Below are 24060 nucleotides of genomic sequence, written 5' to 3' on the forward strand. Positions count from 1 at the left end.
CCCTGCCTCACATCCAGGTCACACTGTTGCAAGAGGTAGGTTCCTACAGTCTTGGGAAGCTCCGCATTCGTGGCTTTGCAGGGTACAGACTCCCTCCTGGCTGCCTTCATGGGCTGGCATTGAGTGTCTGTGGCTTTTTCAGGAGCACGATGCAAGCTGTCAGTGGATCTACCATTCTGGGGTCTGGAGGATGGTGGCCCTCTTCTCACAGCTCCACTAGGTGATGCCACAGTAGGGACTCTGTGTGGGAGCTCCAACCCCACATTTCCCTTCCTCACTGCCGTAGCAGAGGTTCCTCATGAGGGCCTACCCCTCCAGCAGGCTTCTGCCTAGACATCCAGGCATTTGGATACTTCTTCTGAAATCTAGATGTAGCTTTCCAAGCCTCAGTTCTTGATTTCTGTACACTCGTAGGCTCAACACCATGGGGAAGCTGCCAAGGCTTGGGACTTGCACTCTCTGAAGCCATGGCCAGAGCTCTATGTTGGCCCCTTTCAGCCACAGCTGGACTGCTGGGGCACAGGGCACCAAGTCCCTAGGCTGCACACAAAAGGGGGACCCTGGGCCAGTCCCATGAAACCACTTTTTTTCCTAGGCCTCCAGGCCTGTGACGGGAGGAGCTGCTGTGAAGACCTCTGACATACCCTGGAGACATTTTACCCATTGTTTTGGGGATTAACATTCAGCTCCTGGTTAGTTATGCAAATTTCTGCAGCCCCCAGCTTGAATTACTCCTCAGAAAATGGGTTTTTCTTTTCTATCAAATGGTCAGGCTTCATATTTTCCAAACTTTTATGCTCTGTTTCACTTATAAAACTGAATGCCTTTAACAGCAACCAAGTCACCTCTTGAATGCTTTGCTGCTTAGAACTGTCTTCTGCTAGACATCTAGTATCTAGGTAATTTAGATACCCTAAATCACCTCCCTTAAGTTCAAAGTTCCACAAATTTCTAGGGCAGGGACAAAATGCCACCAGTCTCTTTGCTAAAACATAACAAGAGTCAGCTGTGTTCCAGTTCCCAACAAGTTCCTCATCTCTATCTGAGACCACCTCAGCCTGGACCTTATTGTCCATATTGCTATCAAGCTTTTGGTCAAAGCCATTCAACAAGTCTCTAGAAAGTTCCAAACTTTCCCACATTTTCCTGTTTTCTTTTGAGCTCTCCAGACTGTTCCAACCTCTGCCTTTTACCCAGTTCCAAAGTTGTTTCCACATTTTCAGGTATTTTTTCAGCAACACCCCACTCTACTGGTACCAATTTACTGTATTTGTCCATTTTCATGCTGCTGATAAAGACATACCTGAGACTCGGCAATTTACAAAAAAAAAAAAAAAAAAAAAAAAAAAAAAAAAAACCACAACAAAAAAACAGAGGTTTGATTGGACATACAGTTCCACATGGCTGGAGAAACCTCACAATCATAGTGGAAGACAAGGAGGAGCAAGACACATTTTACATGGATGGCAGCAGGCAAAGACAGACAATGAGCTTGTATAGGGGAACTCCTCTTTTTAAAACCATCAGATCTCATGAGGCTTATTCACTATCACGAGAACAGCATTGGAAAGACCCACCCTCATAATTCAATCATCTCCCACCAGTTCCCTCCCACAGTACATTGAAATTATGAGAGCTACAAAATGAGATTTCGATGGGGACACAGAACCAAACCATATCAATATCCCATTGTGTTTTAAATTTGCATTTTCTTAATGATTAGTGATGCTGATCATTTTTCATGTCTGTTGGCCATTTGTATATCTTCATTTGAGAAATGTTGATATGACCTGTATTAGTCTGTTCTCATGCTGCTAAAATGAAATACTCAAGACTGGGTAATTTATAAATAAAAGAGGTTTAATTGACTCACAGTTCTGCATGGCTAGGGACACCTCAGGGCTCTTACAATCATGGAGAAAGGCACCTCTTCACAGGGCAGCAGAAGAAAGATTGATTGCCAGCAGGGTAAATGCCAGACGCTTATAAAGCCATCAGATCTCATGAGAACTTCCTCATTATCATGAGAACAACATGGGGGAACCACCCCCATGGTTCAGTTACTTCTACCTGGTCCTGCACTTGACACATGGGGATTATGGGAACTATAATTCAAGATGAGATTTGGGTGGGGACACAGCCAAGTCATATCAGTACCCCTTGCCCACTTTTAAGTGAGTTTCAGTTTTTTCGCTATTGAGTTGTTTGAGTTCCTTATATATATTTTATATTACCCCCTTATCATATGTGTGGCTTGCAAATATTCTCTCCCAATTAATAGATTTTCTCGGCATAGTGTTCATTGTTTCCTCTGCTGTGCAGAGCTTTTTAGTATTATGTAATCCTAGTTGCCTATTTTTGTTTTTGTGGCCTGTGCTTTTAAAGTCGAATCAAAAAAAAAATTATTGCCTAGATCAATATAACATCATTTTACTCCTGTGGTTTTTTTTTTTTTTTTTTCCAGTACTTTTAGAGTTTCTGGTCTTATATTTAAGTCTTTAATAAAACTGGCTATTTAAAATCACGTATCTTTTTTGCTAAATGAATTTTATCTGTATATGCATCATATCTGTGAATGTCCTATTAAATTCCTCACTGAATTACAAGTGGTATTGGTGTGTCAATGGAATAACTAAGGATAAAATAAAATATTATTTTATTTACCCATTTAACAAATATGCATTTAATGGCTATTACATGCCAAGTTCGGTCTAGGAGATTGTTCTGGAGATAATGGCTATTGTATTCTGTGTAAGGTAGTTGGTATTTGCCAAGAAGAGTGTTGGAGAACATTAAGTGTAGAGTCCTTTGTATGAGAATGAGATGTAGTGCTTGAAGAGATGTGTCAGAGTACACTGGGTTCCTAGAAATTACAATTAACAGATCTTGATGGCATAACCAGATTTAACCTTTTGCACATTTTCATTAATGGATGCATTCTCTTTGAGAGAGGTGAATATAGAGGTGCTTCAAATTAAGGATTTGAGATGTCAACATTTTCCAGTTCTCTCTTAGTATACAGTGATGTATTCTTAGAGTAATCTTTCTAAATACTTTTTTTGGACCAAATGAATTATCAAGTAAATCAAGAAACAATCTTTCAACACCTAACAAAACTGACATCATGAAAGAAGCTGGATGTTTTTCAGCTAATGAAATAGCATATGTAAGATCTACCACAATTTTTATATTTTTTCAACATTTAAAAATAATAAGGCATTCTAGGTCTTTAAACCATTTACAACAAATTTTTTTTCAATCACATAGAAAAATCTAAAATATTCTTATAGTAAATGCACTGATATAGTTTGGATATTTGTCCCTACCCAAATCTCATGTTGAAATATAATCCCCAATGTTGGAGGTGGGGCCTGGTGTGAGGTGTTTGGGTCACAACGGTGGATCCCTCGTGACTTGGTGTTATCTTCATCAAAGTGAGTGAATTCTTAGGAGATGTGGTTGTTTAAAAGTCTGTGGCATCTCCCACCACCTCTTGCTTTTGCTTACACTATGTGACATGCTTGCTTCCACTTTGCCTTTCACCATGAGTAAAAAGCTCATTGAGGCTTTCCAAGAAGTCAAGCAGATGCCGGTGCCATGCTTGTACAGCTTGCGAAACTGTGAGCCAATTAAACCTCTTTTCTTAATGAATTATCCAGTCTCAGATATTCCTTTATAGTAATGCAGGAACAGCCTAAGATACCTACATAACCTCCACCTAGAGTCTATAATTATAATTTTTTCTACATGCTTTACTATATATATATCTATACTCCCATCAATTTGTCAGTTTATCTTATTTTCACATTGCAGTTCCAAAGAAGTTACACACATCAGTAAATCTTACACCTAAACTCTTCAATATGCATATTATTTACTTGACATCCATGTTTATGTTATTTTTCTTACAACATGAATGAGGTATAATTTATATTCAATAAACTACACACATTCAAGTCACACAATTTTACAGGTTTTAACATAAGTAGGCATACATGCAGGAATCTAACACTTCAATCAAGATACAGAAAATTTCTTTCACCCACAAGAAATTTCTCAAATCTTTTTGAAATCCTTCCCTCTCTCTAATCCCTACATAACCACTGATCTGTTTTTTCAACAGCATGTATTATTGTTCACTTTCAAAAATTTTTATATGGATGAAATAATGCAGTATCTAACTACTTTTGCTCAGTATAATGCTTTTAAGATTCATCCACATTGTTATTTTATCAACTTATTTCTCCTTTTTATTGCTGAGTAGTATTTCATTGTACTCAAAAATGTTGCTGGGAAAACTGGATATCATTATGCAGAAGAATGAAACTAGACCCCTGTCTCTCAACATATACAAAAGTCAAATCAAAATTATTTCTCTCTATATTCATACTACAGTTTATTTACCATGCTTTTGTTGATGATCAATGGGACTGAAGTTTGTCAACAATAAAACTTCATTTTACATTTTAAAGTAACTTAAAGACTTTAATTGGATTGTTTGTAATTGAAAGGAAAAATGCTTGAGGGGATCGATACCTCAATTTCCATGATGTGCTTATTTCGCATTGCATGCCTGTATCAAACCATGTCATGTACCTCATGTTGGAGGCGCAAATGAATAAATCTACTGTTCTTGTATTGCCATTCTTGTACTAGACTTTTGTATTCATGTTTCATTTCCTTGGATGAATGAAATTGGGAAACAGTGTGGAAAATATAATAGTTAAAATACAATATTGATCTTATAAAAACAAAAAAAATTATCTATCTAATTTTAATAGTGATTTTTTACAGGAACCTCTGTCACACCTATGCCTTAGGGATTATTAAAATATTAAACAAATGTATCATAAACAATAGCCTTTTAATTTTTCAGTCACTACAATTCTTTGGATGGAGTTACATGTGAACACAATTTTTTTATCATGAATTTTGCTTAGTATATATGAGTGTCCATATAGTTAACAGACTTATTTTCTAACAGTGTAGTGACCATCAAGCTTTTAAAATTTGAATCTAGATGAGATTTTCATAATTCTGTAATTTTTTTCCTTCACGTTATGGAGTAACAAATTGTTAATTGCTTTAGTGGTGAGAACTGAAAAGCAATGAACAAGTTTAATGGTACGTTTCTCTTTTTTGTCCCTCAAAATCAGCAAGTATGAGATGATTTTCGGAATGTCTAGATTTTGAAATTATCATCATTTTTGATTATTTGGTTTTACCAATGCATTTATTAAACTTTTCAGAAAACAATTTCAATGTTTTGGATAAGCAATGGATAGATTGTAAAGACCTTGTAAAGGCTGCCAGAGAGAACCTGAGTCTTGCCAGCAACCATATACATGAGTTTGGAAGTTAATTCTTCAGCTTACTTTGAGTCTTGAGGTAGCTACAGCCTGGCCAGAACTTGACTAAATTTCATGAGGGATACTGAGCCAGAAACACCTAACTAAGCCAATTCTGGTTTTATGACCCTCTGAAATTGTGTGAAATGATAAATATTTGTTGTTTTCACTATTAACCATAGCAAAGTCATGGAATCAACCTAGGTGCCCATCAACAGTGGATTGGATAAAAAAGGTGCACATATAATACATGGAATAGTATGCAATCATAAAAAAGATTGAAACCACATCCTTTACAGCAACATAGTTACAGCTATAGAACATAATCCTAAGCAAATTGACACAGGAACAGAAAAGCAAATATCGCCTGTTCTCACTTATAAGTGGGAGCTAAACACTGGGTATACATGGACATAAAGATGGAAACAATAGATGATGGGAACTCCGAAATGGGGAAAGAATGGGAGTAACAATTGAAAACCTGCGTATTGGGTACTGTATTCACTATTTGGGTAACAAATTCAATAGAAGCCCGAATTCCAGCATTATGCAACATGCCCATGTAACAAACCTGCACAAATACCCACTAAATCTAAAAGAAACTATATTTGTTGTTATAAGATGCTGAAGTTTGGGATAAGTTGTTCTGCAACAATAGGAGTGTGTGTGTGTGTGTGTGTGTGTGTGTGTGTAGAGATACAGAGAGACAGAAGAAAAGAATATTTTTGACAAATAAAACTTGCATATTAATGAAAGAAAGGATATTTTTGATAAAGTAAATTCTAAAATACAATATATAAAATACTACGTATATCTGTTTGGATTTAATAGATCAGAGACCATTGTAAAAATAGCGTGCCTATTGCATAAATATCCCTAATAAAAAACTCACAATTTTGTAATAAAATTATTATATATTTTAATTTTGAAAGATGTTTCAAGGCTGAAATATCCAGATGAAAAAAGTGAAATTCACATGATTATGCTTGAAAGCATATAGTTCTAATTTTTATATTTTTGTAATTAAGTGAAGAAATTAGGAAGCATTCAAGATTTCACCTCTAAGCAGCTCACAGTTTTCCTAAGCTTGGACTAGGTAACAACTCTGTCAATCTCACTCAAAACCTATTTTAGTATAAATTTAGGTTAATCTTTGAATAGATGTCAATAACATTTCCCTATTAAATCAATACTTACAAATACCCTGACTTTAAGATACACAAAACTACTTGTCATTTAGTATTTTATATTTTTAACTTGCCACATTTATATCATAATGTAAATGCTAGAATTTTGTCTAGGTGAAATAAGAATCATCTGAAACACATTCATTATTATTTCAAAAGAATAAGGTTGAATTATGTGTTGTATATTTCACACATATACAGGTGGTATATTTCAGTAAAATTATGAGGAAACAAACTATAAAGGCCAAACTATTTCTATTGCTTACTCATTAAAATGTTTGTAAAGATTTAAGATTTACATATTGTTTCTCTACTTTTTCAGTTCTACCTTATAAAACCTATTAACTCTCATTACCATAGTACTTAGATACTCCCCCAAGAATCTACTAAAAAATAGGCAAAAGCCCAGGTATATTACTGTACTTGAATTTGTATTTTTATTCTGAATAAAAACAATTGACTGAAACTCTCTATGTGGAAAAACCATACATTTGATGGACAATAATTTTCCAAAAGAAACTTTTTGATCTATCATGCCATTAAAAGTTCAACACATTTCTATTAAGGGTCTAGAGGCCCTGGTAAAAAGCACATTAATTACTTTTGCTGATGACAATAAATTGAAGCATAGATCCAATACTACTAACTACAAAGAATTATACAGACCTAGCAACTTTACAAGGAACATTTTGGCAGTATTTTTAGCTGTATATTATGTTTTTCTTCTTTGAAAGAGTACAGTATAATTTTACTTGACTGAAAGACACAATGATTAACTTCATCAAGTATGTGGAAATTCATGAATTTGAGGAAATCTCTCTTTAGAATTTTTTTTCACTTTCTTTTCATCCTTCCATGGATAATTTTTTGAATGCTTCTTTCACCCTATAGGTGGTTTTTAATTACTTTCCCTATTACCACTAGCAGTGCAGGAATCTTACAGAAAATATTTGTGGCTCTGTCTCAGGGTATGAGAAAGTATTTGCAAATTAGACTCACATTCTTTAATGACCCTCCCATTTCCTTCTTATTGAATTAGCATAATTTCTATAAATCGGCTCTGATTCTTTACTTTGATGCCTCACATGATAGTTCTTCCTGAATTTCCACTGCAGTTTTGTTGCTTACTACCTGTTGTTGTTTTGCTCAAATATTCATTCATTCATGATCTATTATTATTTTCATTCTGTTGACATCTATTTATTGATTCTCATAATGTATCAGATACAGTATAAGTCAAGAAGACAAACATCAATGAATAGGGCATAATCATTATCTTTCATGGCACTTCAGCAACCATTAATCATTATTACAAACCTAATACTTTAATGTCCATTATACTTTGTGCTATAAAGAAAAACAATAGAACAAGGATTATAATGTGGAAATTATCAAATCCAAAAGGATAGAAAAATCTTCATAATAAAATCCATATTTAGACAAAGCCAATTGTAAGTAATACAAATTAGCCACAAGTAAGAAGTAAAAAAAAAAAAAAGGAGAAATCTAGGCATACAAAACAACACATGAGAAAACTCTGGAAAGAACAAACTTGTTGGAAATGCTACAAATTGGTAATGTGTCTAGATCATAGCAAGTAAAGGAGAAAACAGTAAGAGATGAAGCTGAAGAATTGGGCAATAATCAGACTGTACAATGCTTTGTAGGATATTATAGATTTTGGATTGTATTCTAAGTACAGGTAGTTTGTGTAAGGCTAGAGCAGCGCCAAATGATCTAGCTGGTAATTCTTAGATATTTACATGTCTTTCATTGTCTAAAGTTGTAATCTTAGGAACTTCCAGTGGCTAGGCATAAAACTAGCTAAGTATTTCTTAAAATCCAAGCTTGAATTGGTGCCTTGGTACTCATTTCTTAGAGAACAGAGGGCAGATATTTATTTAAAAAGCTTTAAGAAACATTGCATAATACAAGGTTAATATAAACACTTCAGTGCTTTTTAAAGCTACCATTTATAATAGCATACGTAAATATTGTGAATAGAGTGGGTTTTTTTGAGACAGATCTCATACTGTTGTCAAGTATGAATAAGTTTTTTCAAAAATGTGTAAGACAAGTATGGAAAACTATTAAGTATTAAACAATGTAATTTTTAAAGGATATCATGTTCATGGTTTGGAAGGACCAATATTGTGAAAATGTCAATTTTTTTTTTTTTTTTTTTTTTTTTTTACAATTTCATATATACTTTCCGTGAAATCCTAATTAAATTTACAGAGACCTTTTTTAGTGAAAACTGAAAAGCTAATTCTTCACATTATATGAAAATTCGAGGGATGAAGCCTAACAAAAAAAAAAAAGTAGGTGAAAAATCAGATTGGAAGGATTAATACCAAGACTTATTGTAAAACCTTAGCAATTGATACAGTGTGTTCTTGGTTCAAGGACAAAAAATACACCAATGGAATAGTATAGAGAGGCAAGAAACTTTTGGACCCTTGCTATATGACAATGGTTTATGCAGAGCATGAGGAGAGTGATATATGTCTTTTCTGTTTGTTTTTAAAATAAATGACAGTGGCTTACTTGAAAGTCTATATACAAAACATAGTAAACTTCATACCTATATCACACCATTCACAAAAATCAATATTAGGTGAATTGTAGATCTAAATGTGAAGGGCAAACAAGTTTTCTAGGTGAAAAATATTCAAAGGGATCTATTATTTGGGAATAGAAAAGATTTTTTTATACATGACACAAAATGTATGAATAAACTACATTAAAATTAAAAATATCTAGTATTCTGAATAATATAATGAAAAAATAAGTCACACAGTGGGCAAAGATATTTGCAACACATATTAAAATAAGGGACTTGTATTTAAAATATGTAAAGATTCTTGCAAGTCAATTAAAAAGTCATATAGCACCATATAAAAATGGTCAAGAGACTTGAACAGGTACTTCACAAACCAGGGAATTCAACTGGACAATGAATATGAAAAGGTGCTCAATGTCATTCTTCATCAGGGCAATTAATATTTAAAACAGTCATTCTTTTTTAGTTTAGGTATCCTGGTGGAAGGCTAGCATAAAAGAGTCCACATTCTGTCTCTTGAAGATTCATGTCAAGCACATCTACAAAATAGATTTATCTCATCCTAAGTTCCTCAAAAGTCTCATTATTACAGCATCAACTCAAGGTCCAAAATTTCATTGAAGTCTCATCAGCTCAATAGTTCCACATCTCATAATTTAATTTGTGTAAGTCACCTATGGGTGAGGCTGTAGGTGTAATCTGTCTTGGGAAATAATCCTTCTCCATCCCTGGACTTGCATAATTAGAGAATCATGTTACCTTATCCCAAAATGCAATGACAGAAAAGGCATAAGTAATGGTTACAGACATTCTGCTTTAAAACCAGAGAAAACAAAAGAAAAAGGATTCCCAAAACTTAAAATGTATCCAGGCAAACTCCATCAGCTTTCAAGGCCTTGTAATTCTCCTATGTGGTTTTTGGCTCTGACCTTGGGGCTCAAAGCTCCACTCTCTGGATTTGTCATTGATCTTTCCTAGAAAATCTCAACTCTGTATTTAACTTTTGCTGAGGTGGCTGAGGGACAATATTCTTGAGCTTCCTAGATACTGTATACTTTGATTGAACAGTTCTGTGAGTCACACCCAGAATCTCATAAAAGGGCCTTTTGTGTAAAAATACTGTGACTTTGGGGAGTGATGTCACCAAAATTGCAGAGTAGATGCAATCTGGCTTCACTGTCCTTCAAAGAAAACCAAAATGATCTTCAACACCAAGATCATCCCTAGCAATATTCCAAAACTCAAATATGAGGATGAGAGGATTTCTGGGCCATAGAAAAGTTAAAAACTCGCCGGGCGCGGTGGCTCAAGCCTGTAATCCCAGCACTTAGGGAGGCCGAGACGGGTGGATTACGAGGTCAGGAGATCGAGACCATCCTGGCTAACACCGTGAAACCCCGTCTCTACTAAAAAATACAAAAAACTAGCCGGGCGAGGTGGTAGGCGCCTGTAGTCCCAGCTACTCGGAGGCTGAGGCAGGAGAATGGCGTAAACCCGGGAGACGGAGCTTGCAGTGAGCTGAGATCCGGCCACTGCACTCCAGCCGGGGCGACAGAGCGAGACTCTGTCTCAAAAAAAAAAAAAAGAAAAAGAAAAAAAAAAAAAAAAAGTTAAAAACTCCAACCAGATGAAAAGAGAAAAGGAATTCTCCATCCTCGAGGCCCCTCTCCCAATCTGCCAGCATTGCGTATTGATAATTGCTTTAGAACTCACAATTTCTTTCTTTTTTTTTTTTTTTTTTATCTTTTTCTTTCTTAAATTTTTGGTTGAGGTTCAGGGATACATGCGCAAGTTTGTTATATAGTTAAATTGCATATTATGGAGGTTTCGTGTACAGATTATTTCATCACCCAGGTAATAAGTGTAGGATACCACAGGTAGTTTTTTGATCCTCTTCCTCCTCCTACCTCTATCCTCAAGTAGGCCCTGGTGGCTGTTGTTCCCTTCTTTGTGTCTATTTGTTCTCAATGTTTACCTCTCACTTTTAGGTGAGAACATGTGGTATTTGGTTGTTTGTTCCTGTGTTAGTTCCATGAGGAAAATGGCCTCCAGCTTCATCCATGTTGCTGCAAAGGAAATGATCTCATTCTTTTTTATGGCTGTGTGGTATTGCATGGTGTATATGTACCATGTTTTCTTTATTCAGTCTTCTGTGGATGGGCATTTAGGTTGATTCTATGTCTTTGTTATTGTGAATACCGCTGTGATAAACCTACGTGTACAGATGTCTTTGTGGTAGAATGATTTATATTCCTTTGGGTATATACTCAATAATGGGATTGCTGGGTTGAATGGTAATTCAACCTGTAGGAGAAAAAACCCCTGAAGACAACTGGAGAGAGAGATGAACCAGGAATGGAAACCCCAGTTTTTGAAACTCTGTTGTTTATCTCAGCTAAAGGAGGTTTCAAATCAGAATGGCTGTTCAATAGCACCATGCTGTAGCAGCCACACTCCATGGGTCTTCTGGGCATGTATGCATAGCCAGTCTTCCCATACATATTCCTTCTGGTATCCCCCACCTACCAATCTCAGACAGGCAGTGGTTTAACATTTGTGAGAGTAGAGGCAAACCTGGGTTTATGGTGCCATTTAGGAGGTAGCAGCTTGAGATTATGGAGAATCAGAGGCAATTGCAAAGAACCTCTAAGCAAACATACCCTAGAAAGACTAAAACAAGCAAGACAGTGAAGACTGGAATAAAATTAACTAATACTTCATTGTGAAACCATCGATATACATTCATAAGAAACAACAGGAAGCAAGTGAACCATGAACTCGCCAAACAGATAAAACAGTAAGACCAACCCTAATGAGATAGATAGTGATGTGCAAGGTCTTAGATCAAAAATTCAAAATAGCAGTTCTAAAGAAGCCAAACAAGCTAAAAGATAACAAAGAAAAGTAATTCAGAAATTTATTAGAGAAATTCAACAAAGAGATTGAAATAATAATAAATCCAGCAGAAATCTTAAAACTGAGAAATATATCTGCTGAACTAAAAATGCATTAGAGGCTCTCAAAATAGGAACGGATGACACATAAGAAAAAAATCAGTGAGCTCAAAGACAAGCTATGTGAAAATAGAAATGAAAAAGGAGACATAACAACTGATACCACAGAAATACAAAGAATCATTAGCAAGTTTATGAACAACCATATGCCAAGAAATTGGAAAACCTAGAAGGAGTGAATGACTTCCTAGACACATGCAACATATCAAGATTGAACCATGAAGAAATAAAAAAACCTGAACAGAGTAGTAACAAGTATCAACATGAAAGCAGTAATCAAATGTCTCCCAACAAAGGAAAACCCAGGACCTGACAGTTTCACAGGTGAATTCTCCCAACTATTTAATGAAGTGCTAATACCAATTCTACTAACTTTTCCAAAAAAAATTAAAGAGGTGTGACTATTTCCAAGCTCATTTTATGAGGCCAACATTATTGTGATACCAGAATCAGACATGGATACAACAACAAAAACATGAAACTACAGGACAATACTCCTGATGAACATAAATGAAAAAATCCTTAACAAAATCCTTAACAAAATAACAAATTTTAAAGATTACCTACCATGATAAAATGGTATTCATTCTAGGGATGCAAAGTTGGTTGCACATACACAAACAAATAAAGAGATGCATCATGTCAACAGAATAAAGTGTAAAAACCATCTGATCATTTTTAATAGGCACTGAAAAAGCATTCAACAAAATTCAACATCATTTTATGATAAAAACTCTCAACAAACTCAATATATACCTCAAAACAATGAAGACCATACATGAGCCGGGTGTGGTGGGTCAGATCTGTAATCTCAGCACTTTTGGAGGCAGAGGTGTGTGGATCACTTGAGCCCAGGAGTTTGAGACCAGCCTGGGGAGGATCAACTGTGTCTGGGAGGTCGTGGCTGCCATGAGCCATGATTATGCCACTGTACTCTAGTCTGAGTGAAAGGGTGAGATGCTGTCTCAAATAAATAAATAATAAAACAACCATATATGACAGTGTCACATATGACATCGTACTGAATGGGGGAAAATTAAATACCTTTCTCCAAGATCTAAAACAAGACATGGATGCCCACTTTCATTACTTTTTTTCAACATAGTACTGGACATCCTGACCAGAACAATTAGGTAGGAGAAAAAAATAAAGGGAATCCAAACTGGAAAGGAAGAAGTCAAATTGATCTTGTTCACAGGTAAAATGATATTATATTTCCAACAACCTAAAGACACCACCAAAAAACTTTTAGAATTGAAAAGTGAATTTAGTAACATTGCAGGATACAGAACCAGTATACAAAAATTGTCATTTATAGATGCCGACAGCAAAATAATAAAAAAATTCAAGAAAGTAATCCAATTTATAACAGACACAATATATAAAATATCTAGGAATTAATTTAACCAAAGAAGTGAAAGTGCTATATGAGGAAAACTACAAAACACTGATGAAAAAATTAAATGGGACACATAAAAAAGGAAAAGATATTGCATGCTCATGGACTGGAAGAATCAGTGCTTTTAAAAGGCCAGTGATCTACAGATTTAGTGCAATTATTATAAAAATGTCAATGATATTCCTTATAGAAATAGAAACAAATCATAAAATAATTTATTCTATAGAACCATAAGTCTCCAAATAGCCAAAATAATCCTGAGCCAAAAGAATAAAGCTGGAGTTAGCCATAGCAACAAAAACAGCACAGTACTATAATATAAACAGAAAATGGATCAATAGAACAGAAAAGGTAACCCAGAAATAAATGCATACATTTACAGCCAATTCAGTTTTTTTTTTTTTTTTTTTGAGATGGCGTTTCACTCTTGCTGCCCAGACTGGAGTGCAATGGCATGATCTCGGCTCACTGCAAACTCCGCCACCCTGGTTCAAGCAATTCTCCTGCCTCAGCCTCCCAAGTAGCTGGGATTACAGGCATGTACCACCATACCCTGCTAATTTTGTATTTTTAGTGGAGACGAGGTTTCTCCATGTTCGTCAGGCTGGTCTGGAGCTCCCAACCTCAGGTGATCGGCCCACCTGGGCCTCCCAAAGTGCTGGGATTACAGACATGAGCCACCGTGCCTGGCCCTGCCAATTCATTTTTAACCAAATTGCCAGGAGCATACATTGTGAAAAGATAATATCTTCACTAAATTGTGCTGGGAAAACTGGATAAACATATGCAGAAGAGCATTATTTCTCATCATATACAAAACCAAATCAAAATGGATGAAAAACTTAAATCTAAGACCAAAAACTGTGAAACTACTAAAAGTAACCCTTCAGGAAGTACTTTGGGTTACTGATCTGAGCAAAGATTTTTGAGCAAGACCTCAAAAGCACAGGCAACTAAAGCAAAAGAAGACAAATGGGATTATGTCATGCTGAAAAGTTTCTGCAAAGCAAAGGACACAATCAGCAAAGTAAAGAGACAGCCTACAGAATGGTAGAAGAAACATTGCAAACTACTCATCTGACAAGGGACTAATAACCAGAATATATGAGGACTGCAAACAACTCAATAGCAAAAACAGTTAGATAAATTTGCTTAAACAATGGGCAAATAATTTGAATAGCCATTTCTCAAAAGAAGAATGCAAAAGGCCAATAGGTATGTGAAAAATGCTCAGTGTCACTAATCATCAGAGAAGTATAAATTAAACCACAATGAGATATTATATCACTTCTGTTCAAATGGCTTTTATCAAAAAGATAAAAAAGTAATGGAGGCTGGTGAAGATGTAGAGAAAGGGAAACACTTATACACTGTTAGTGTGGGTGTAAATTAGTACAATCACTATGCAAAAAAGTACTGAAGTTCCTAAAAAAATCTAAAAATATATTTACCATATGATTCAGTTATTCTACTGCTGGGTATGTATTTGAATGAAAGAAAATAGGTGTATTGAAGAGATATCTGCACTCCCATTTTCATTGCAGCACTTTTCACTGTAGCCAAGATATGGGGTTAACCTAAGTGTCCATCAGTGGATGAATGGATAAAGCAATGTGGTACATGTATGCAAAGTAGTATTATTCAGCCACAATAAAGAATAAAACCCTGACATTTGCAGCAATGTGGGTGAATCTGGAGGTCATTATGTTAAGTGAAACAAGCCATGCACAGGAAAGCAAATACTGCATGTTCTCACTCATATGTGGGAGCTACAAAAGTGGGTCTTGTGGAGATAGGGAGTAGAATAATAGTTAACAGTGACTCAGGGGGGAGTGTGAAAAGGGGATGAAAAGAGGTTGGTTAATGGGTATCAAGTGAGGTTAGATAGAAGGAATATGATCTTGAATTTGATAGTACGGTAGTTTGACCATAGTTAACAATAATTTATTCTGTAGTTCAAAGTAGCTAACAGAGAAAAACTGGAATGTTCCCAACATAAAGAAAAAATAAATCTTTGAGGTCATGAATATTCCAATTATTCTGGTTTGATCATTAGACAATGTATGCATGTATCACATGTACCACAAAATATGTACAACTATCATGTATCAATAAAAAGAATTAATTTAGTATACATGAGTAATAACAACAAAACACTGTGACCTTGTATCTTACTGATTAAGGTATTAGCAATGTGTTAGTGTGTTTTCATGCTGCTAATAAAGACATACCTGAGACTGCATAATTTTTAAAGGAAAGAGATTTAATTGACTCACAGTTTCATGTGGATGAGGAGGCCTAACAATCATGGCAGAAGGTGAAGGAGGAGGAAAGACACGTTTTACATGACAGCAGTCAAGAGAGCCTGTGCAGAAGAACTGCTCTTTATAAAATCATCAGATCTCATGAGATTTATTCACTATGAAAGCAGTATAGGAAAAACCCACTCCATGGTTCAGTTACCTCCCACTGGGGCCCTCCCATGACATGTGGGGATTATGGGAGCTACAATTCAAGATGAGATTTGGGTGGGTACACAACCAAACCATATCATTCTGCCCCGGCCCCTTCCAAATCTTATGTCTTCACATTTCAAAACCAATCATGCCTTCCCAACAGTCCCCCAAAGCCTTAACTCATTCCAGCATGAACTCAAAAATCCAAGTCCAAAGTCTCATCTGAGACAAGCCCCTTCCACCTATGAGCACGTAAAGTCAAAAGCAAGTTAGTTACTTTCTAGACACAATGAGGGTACAGGCATTGGGTAAATATACTAGCTCCAAATGAGAGAAATTGGCAAAAATGAAGGGGGAGGGGGGCACACAAGTCTGAAATCCAATAGGGCAGTCATTAAAACTTAAAGTTCCAAAAGGATCTTTTTTGACTCCATGTCTCACATCCAGGTCATGCTGATGCAAGAGGTTGGCTCTCACAGCCTTGGGCAGCTCCGCCCCTGTGGCTTTGCAGAATAAAGCACCCTCTGGGCTGCTTTCATTAGCTGGCATTGAGTGTCTGTGGCTTTTCCAGGTGCATAGTGCAGGCTGCAGGTGAATCTACCATTCTGGGGTCTGGAGGACAGTGGCCCTCTTCTCACATCTCCACTAGGCAGTGCCTCAGTGGGGACTCTGTGTGGGGACTCTAACCCCACATTTCTCTTCCTCACTGCCCTGACAGATTCTCCATGAGGGCCCTGTCCCTGTAGCAAAATTCTGCCTGCACATCCAGGCATTTCCATACATCCTATGAATTCTAGCCAGAGGTTCCCAAACCTCAATTCTTGGCTTATGGGCCCCCACAGGCTCAACACCACGTGGAAGCTGTCAAGGTGTGGGGCTTGTGTCCCACGAAGCCATGACTAGAACTGTACCTTGGCCCCTTTAGCCACTGCTGGAGCAGCTGGAACACAGGGCACCAAGTCCCTAGACTGCACATAGCAGGGGTCCCTGGACCTGGTCCAGGAAACCACTTTTCCCTCCTAGGTCTCTGGGTCTGTGATGGGAGGGGCTGCCATGAAGGTCTCTGACATGCCCTGGAGACATTTTCCCCATTGTCCTGGTGATTAACATTTAGCTTCTCGTTACTTACTTATATCTTTGCAGCTGGCTTGAATTTCTCGCCAGAAAATGGGTTTTTCTTTTCTGTTGCATAGTCAGGCAGCAAATTTTCAAAACTTTTATGCTCTGCTTCATCTTCAATGCTTTGCCACTTTGAAATTTCTCCTGCCAGATACCCTAAATCATCTCTCTCAAGTTCAAAGTTCCACAAATCTCTAGGGCAGGGGCACAATGCTGTGAGTCTCTTTGCATAGAAAGAGTGACCTTTACTGCAATTTCCAAGAAGTTCTTCATCTACATCTGAGACCACTTCAGCCTGGACTTTATTTCCATATCACTATCAGCATTTTGGTCGAAGACATTCAACAAGTCTCTAGGAAGTTCCAAATTTTACCACGTTTTTCTGTCTTCTTCCAAGCCCTCCAAACTGTTCCAACCTCTGCCTGTTAGCCGGTTCCAAAGTTGTTTCCTCATTTTTGGGTATCTTTACAGCAGCACCCCACTCTACTGGTACCAATTTATTATATTAGTCTGTTCTCCTACTGCTAATAAAGACATACCTGAGACTGCGTAATTTATCTTATCTTAAGAAAGATGTTTAATGGAGTCACAGTTCCACATGACTGGGGAGGCTTCACAATAATGACAGAAGACAAAGGAGGAGCAAAGACATATCACACATAGCAGCAGGCAAGAGAGTGTGTGCAGAACTGCTGTTTATAAAACCATCAGATCTCATGAGACTTATTGACTATCACAAGAACAGCATGGGAAAAACCCACCCCTAAGGTTCAATTACCTCCCACTGGGTCTTTCCCACAATACATGGGGATTATGGGAGCTACAATTCAAGATGAGATTTGGGTGGGAACACAGCCAAACCATATCAAGGCAAAATGTTGTCTGGCCACACCATTGGCTTTCTTTCCAGAATCAACTTTCCTGACAGTAGATCTCCTAATATTAGTGTCTTTTGCAATTAAGACAGGCCAAAAAGTTCCCTAGTCATTAAGACCTGTTTCCTTTTTGCTTAACAGTTCTCTCGATTTATCTCTTTCCTTTTGCACTTTACTATAAACACCAAGAACAAATCAAGCTGCACCTTTAACACTTTTTTGGAAATTTGCTCAGCTAGGTATCCTAGTGCCTTTTTTACTACTTCTGCTTTTCACATAAATGCAGGTCACAATTCCAATAAGATTTCTGCCTCTATGTGAGAAGAATTCCCTGTTCTCTAGTTTACTGTAATAATTTTATCCCTTTATTCTGAGCTTTACTGGCAGCATTCTCCAAGTGCAGACTTCTACAAGCTGTGTGTTCAGGTCAGTCTAGGATTTTCTACATGCTCCTCAACGTTTTTCCAGCTTCCACCCCCTCCCAGTCATTTAAACATTCCAAAGTCATTTAAACATTTTCAGATAACTAGCACCTCATTTATAATATCAATCTGTATTAGTTTCCTAATGCTACTCTCCTAAATTACTACAAACTTTGCACCTGGAAAAAAACCCACTAATTTATTATTCTATATATCTGTATATCACAAATCCTGTACAGGTCTTACTGGGCTACGATCAAGGTGTTGGCAGGGATGCCTTCCTTTCTGTAGATTCTAGAGGGGAAATTTTTCTTGCTCACTTAGATTGTTCACACAAGGAAATTCCTGCAGTTGTGAGACTAAGGTCTGCTGTTCTTGCTGGCTGTAAGCTGAGAGTTATTCCCAACTTCTAGAAGTTGTCTACATGTTTTAACTCCTTTCCTCCATTTTCAAGTCTCTCTCATGCTTCTCCTGTCTCTTATACCGTTAACACATCTCTCTGACTGACATTTCTGTCTTCCCTCTCTGCTTTTAATTGCCCATGTGACTACACTGGGTTTACCCGGATAACCCAGAATGATCTCACTATCTTGAGGTCTGCTAATTGGAAACTGTAATTTCATCTTTAGCTTTAACTTCCTTTTCCATTATCATATTCACTGGCATAATGTTAGAGGTTAGGAAATGGACATATTTAGAGTTGGGGGCATTATTTTTCCTTACACTTCAGAACTGTATTTAAATGAGGTTCAATTTATCCAAGATTATTTCTCAACCATTTATGAAATCATGAATAAACCCTCAGCTGAACTCTGCTAAAATTATCTCAAAAGTAGCTGTGAAGCGGTAGGCTACAAAATTCTATTACCCTTCTTTTTACTTTTGTATTTAGTCACATCCAGTCTCCCTTCATGGACACACAGAAGTTAGAGGAGAACATCTTTTCCTTTCCTTGTGTTAACAGTTTTGTCTGCCTCCATTCAGATTCAACTCAACCTACAGGTCTGAGATCCGCCCTACTGCTACAACTCAATCCTATGCACTAACCACTGACTATTGTCTTGATATTCTTCTTTCTTTAGATGAGCGCAGATCAGAAGATGCTAAGCTCTAAAATTACATGGGATAGGAAAGTGCATATTATGTTCCTTACCTCCTACTCACCAATTGAGGCATAAATGTAACCATCACATGGAGTACATTGTCTAAGGATTCTGCACTGTTTTTTATAGCTTATTTTTTCTAAGTCCCAGATTTTTTCATTTTTAGTTATATATTATCATTGTAATCATAATTATTACATTATGATTTGTATTAAGGTAACCCAGGATGAGTATGATACACTTCCACCTTAACTTCTTTCTTGTTATTGTTTGTTAATATGTAAGACAAATCTGTAGTGATCAGAATATTCTAACCATTGGCTAAATCTGAAAAAGTAATAGCAATGATGAGTCTTTCAGTTACTAGTAACTAGATAAGTCAAATTTATTTCATTTTTGATTGGCAGGGGTTTCTTGGAGTACTTGACATCTCTGATATGGTGAAGCGATCTCATGGTCTGGGGTAACACCTGTGGTTTGTTGTCTCATGGCCACAGAGATTAAGGACATGGACACCGAAAGGGTGAGGTTTAGAGCAGAAATTTAATAGGTAAGAGAAAGATAATATCTTTCTGCTCCAGACAGGGGTCCCAGAAAAAAGGGTTGACTTTTTACAGTTTGGATACAGAGGCTTTTACAAGAAACCAATAGGGGGCTGGGTGTCTCATTTGCATAAGGCATGCATTTCTGGTAGTTCCACCCCATCCTAATGTGCATAGGGGCTCTTAGCTTGAGTTCCTCCATGTTGCTTTGTTCCCCTTACTGCACATGTGTCAGGGGACAGAATTTTCCATTGCAGGCATGTCTGAGCAAGTCCCCTGTGTAGCCTTTCTTATCCACGTGGCCTTGGGGATGTCTTAGGCAAGTCCCCTGGGCAAGATCTCTTATCTGTGCCTGTAACATTATTTTTCACGTTCTTCTTTTGTTTGAAATAATTTAACTGAGGACCCACTATAAAACCAAAGACCCACCCTAACTGTCTGACTGACTGGTTTCTTCCTTTCCCCTCTCTCACTGGTACAAGCTTTGGCCTCCAATATAAAAGAAGCAAGTGAGGGCAGCTATCAGCAGGATTAGAGACACACATAGGAAATTATACCTTAATTTAGAAGAAATATGTGTGTGAAAACATGGAAACTAAGCAATCCTGCCATATAGTATGTATAGAACAGAATAAATTATAGTCCTATACTGTTTATTTTATTATTTGTTTTATGATATAAATCTACAATAATCTACTCATATTGTTGGTAAACATCTTTTATAATAAGTCCTTTTAGAATCCCAACTTTAACAAAAAGTATAAATTTAATAAAGCATTAAATATTAAACATAGAGTTCAAGTAATTTAATAAAGAAAAAGTATCTTGCACAGAGTTTTGTTGACATAATCATCCTCCAAGAGGGCTGTAATATCACTGAAAACATAAAACAGAAGACAGATGAAAGTGAGATGGAGTAGCATCTACTTTAAAAATTGATAGTTATTTTAAAAACTTGTTCTTGCAAGCCCTAATTTAACCTGCAGATACAGCAGGTGCAATTGCATACTCCTCTGTGAATCCTGAGTTTTTCTTATATCAGATGTTTATACTTCTAAATTAATATCACTCATTTTTTTCAAAGTTCATTCACTTATTGAATAAGGTTTACTCAAGGGTTTGATGTGTTACAGTACTGTGGTAGGCATTAAAGTCTTTAAAGTAACATTAGGTAAATATTTAAGAACTAACACACTGTAATCTTAGTTTCTACCTATTGTTATTTAGTCTTTATTATGTGCTGATCTTTCTACTTGTAATAGCATCTTCTTATCCCCTGAGAACTTTTCATTATTTAGAAATTTAGAAAAATATAAACATAGATAAATTTTACATGTAAGAGCCATTTAAACAAATATTATTAGAGATCACAGAGCATCCCACTAACCTAATTGTTTTTATTCTAGAATACAGAAAAATATGCAGGTTTTAATCATAATATAGGTGAATCATTTTGAAAATCAATTATATCATCTGCTAAAAGGATGGTATCTTTTGTGTTGAATTTTCATAGATTTTTTGAGAGAAGATGACAATGAATGATACTCAAAGTTGACACACCATTTACCAAAGATTATTTTTCTGGGTCTGATGTGGGATTTTTTTGCTATATCATAGTTGTATATATTTATGAATTACACATAATATTTTGATATGTGTTTATAATGTGTAATAATAAAAATCAAAGTAGTTGGGATATCTATCACCTTGAACTTTATTCTTCATCTTGAAATGTTACAATTCTTCTATTCCAGCTATATTGAACTATATAATAAGTTATTGTTAGCTATAATTTTCCTACTGTATTATCAAATGCTAAAATGTATTCCTTCTATCTAACTGTATTTTTGTACCACTGAAGCAGCTTCTCTTCATCTCCCCCATCCATCCTTCCCTTTCCAGCCTCTTAGTTTTTTATTAAAAGTTTGCTTGTGCACATAAAAAAAAGAAGTAAGCATTGTTAATGACTCCATATTCAACTTTGCAAATAGTTAAATGATACCAGTATATTAGTGATGTTATCAAATGAAACATCTGTAAATAGAAAGTCAGTTAAGTTCATCCCCATGGTACAGTAGTTTAATTTTTTTCTTCTAAGAGATGAAATCTAAGTCAAATTCCTGAAAGTTCATTTTCTTTTTTTTTTTACTTTTTTTTTTTTTTTTTTTTTTTTTTGGAGACAGAATCTTGCTCTGTCGCCCAGGCTGGAGTGCAGTGGCGCAATCTCGACTCACTGAAAGCTCCAGCTCCCAGGTTCACACCATTCTCCTGCCTCAGCCTCCTGGGTAGCTGGGACTACAGGCACCTGCCACCATGCCCGACTAATTTTTTGCATTTTTTTTAGTAGAGATGGGGTTTCACTGTGTTAGCCAGGATGGTCTCGATCTCCTGACCTCGTGATCCGCCCGCCTCGGCCTCCCAAAGTGCTGGAATTACAGGCGTGAGCCACTGTGCCCAGCCTGAAAGTTCATTTTCTTGAAGGTGAAATATCTGAAGTTATCATAAATAATTTAAAAAATTTAAGTACAAATTCAGCAATAAAGGTAATATTAGTTATTACAAGGAGAATAGGCAATATAAATCTATACAACAGAAATATGCTTGAAATTGGTTGTAGCATACAAGTAATTCATAACTGTGTCATAATAAGATGCAGTATTCTACTGTTCAAAATAAAATGTTAAGTTACCAAAATTTAGAAATGGCTTATATACACAATTAATGTAATTCACTTGTTTTTTGTAATGAAATTGATGTTGAATAGTTAAAATTATTCAGTATAACAGTATTTTCTATCTTTGTTACCTATTATCAATAAGAATTTAATGATATTTGAATTTTTAAAAGAACTACTTTGTAAATCATCTTAGGTATCGTAAAATGATTGTTGAGCTTATTTGTATACACATAAACATATTCTTAAATTTTAGGTGATGTTCAAAATTGCTTGAAAATCTTTAATGAGAGCATTCGATGAATGCAGCACAAAGGAGTTCATATCTTGAAGCTTTAAATAAAATAAAAAATTATGGTAAGCAGAGCTTATATACTTTGTGGTACTGATTCCTACTAAAGAAAGTAGGAAGTAACAACAACAACAAAAAAAGCAAACAGAATGAAGGTACAAATGTCCATGAGTTAATTCTGAAATTGCTACTTTGGAACATCTTAACCAGTGGAATTAATCATTTGATTAACCATGTATTTTCAGTTGGGTACACCTATACACTGTATTGCATTAGAAGGAGATCACAGGAGTTTGCAGTACCTAAATCCGGAATCCTTCAAAATAGTTGTAAATATACATAATTTGTTTGACAATTTTTACTTGCAAAAACATTTTTAAGAAAGTTTCTGAATCCTGGCAAAAACTGTGAAAGTACTGGAGCTTAAATGTTTATATATTTGACTATAGAAATAGAATTGCAAATATCCTCTATTTAGCATAATTTTCTCTAAGCCTATACTTCCACATCTATAGTTACCATATTTTTTTTAAGAATGTTATGGCATACAAGAAGAGTCAGTTAAAAGTATAAACATTGTAAATTTGCTAATTATAAAATACAACTTTAAATACTATGATATCAGATGTTATGCAAAAATTAAAATTATGCATCTATACAAAAATAAAATTTTTAGAAACATGCTAGTAGTATATTAGAGAGGAAATCTAAGAAACTGAATAAAACATACCAATATTATTTTTTAATGTATTGAATTGTATTATTGTAGCATTCACGTAATCCATATGAATACTTTCAAAATATTTTAATTTACTCAATGTTGTATGTCATTTTTATAAAGTTTTAACTTTGAAAAGTTGTTTGAATAAAACATCTTGTATGTTCATTGACATAATAAAACAAATTTTCTTGCTGATAATTTTTATTAAAAAATCCATTGACCCTCATTTATTTTCGGATGTGTTTAATATAATATAGTATGATGAACATACTGATGTAGAACTAAGTAACATCTTTGATGATCCAACAACATAATGAACAAAACAGCCGTTCAGAAACTTTAGTA

The sequence above is a fragment of the Rhinopithecus roxellana genome, chromosome 7 (assembly GCF_007565055.1).
Source record: "Rhinopithecus roxellana isolate Shanxi Qingling chromosome 7, ASM756505v1, whole genome shotgun sequence".
Lineage (NCBI taxonomy): Eukaryota > Metazoa > Chordata > Mammalia > Primates > Cercopithecidae > Rhinopithecus > Rhinopithecus roxellana.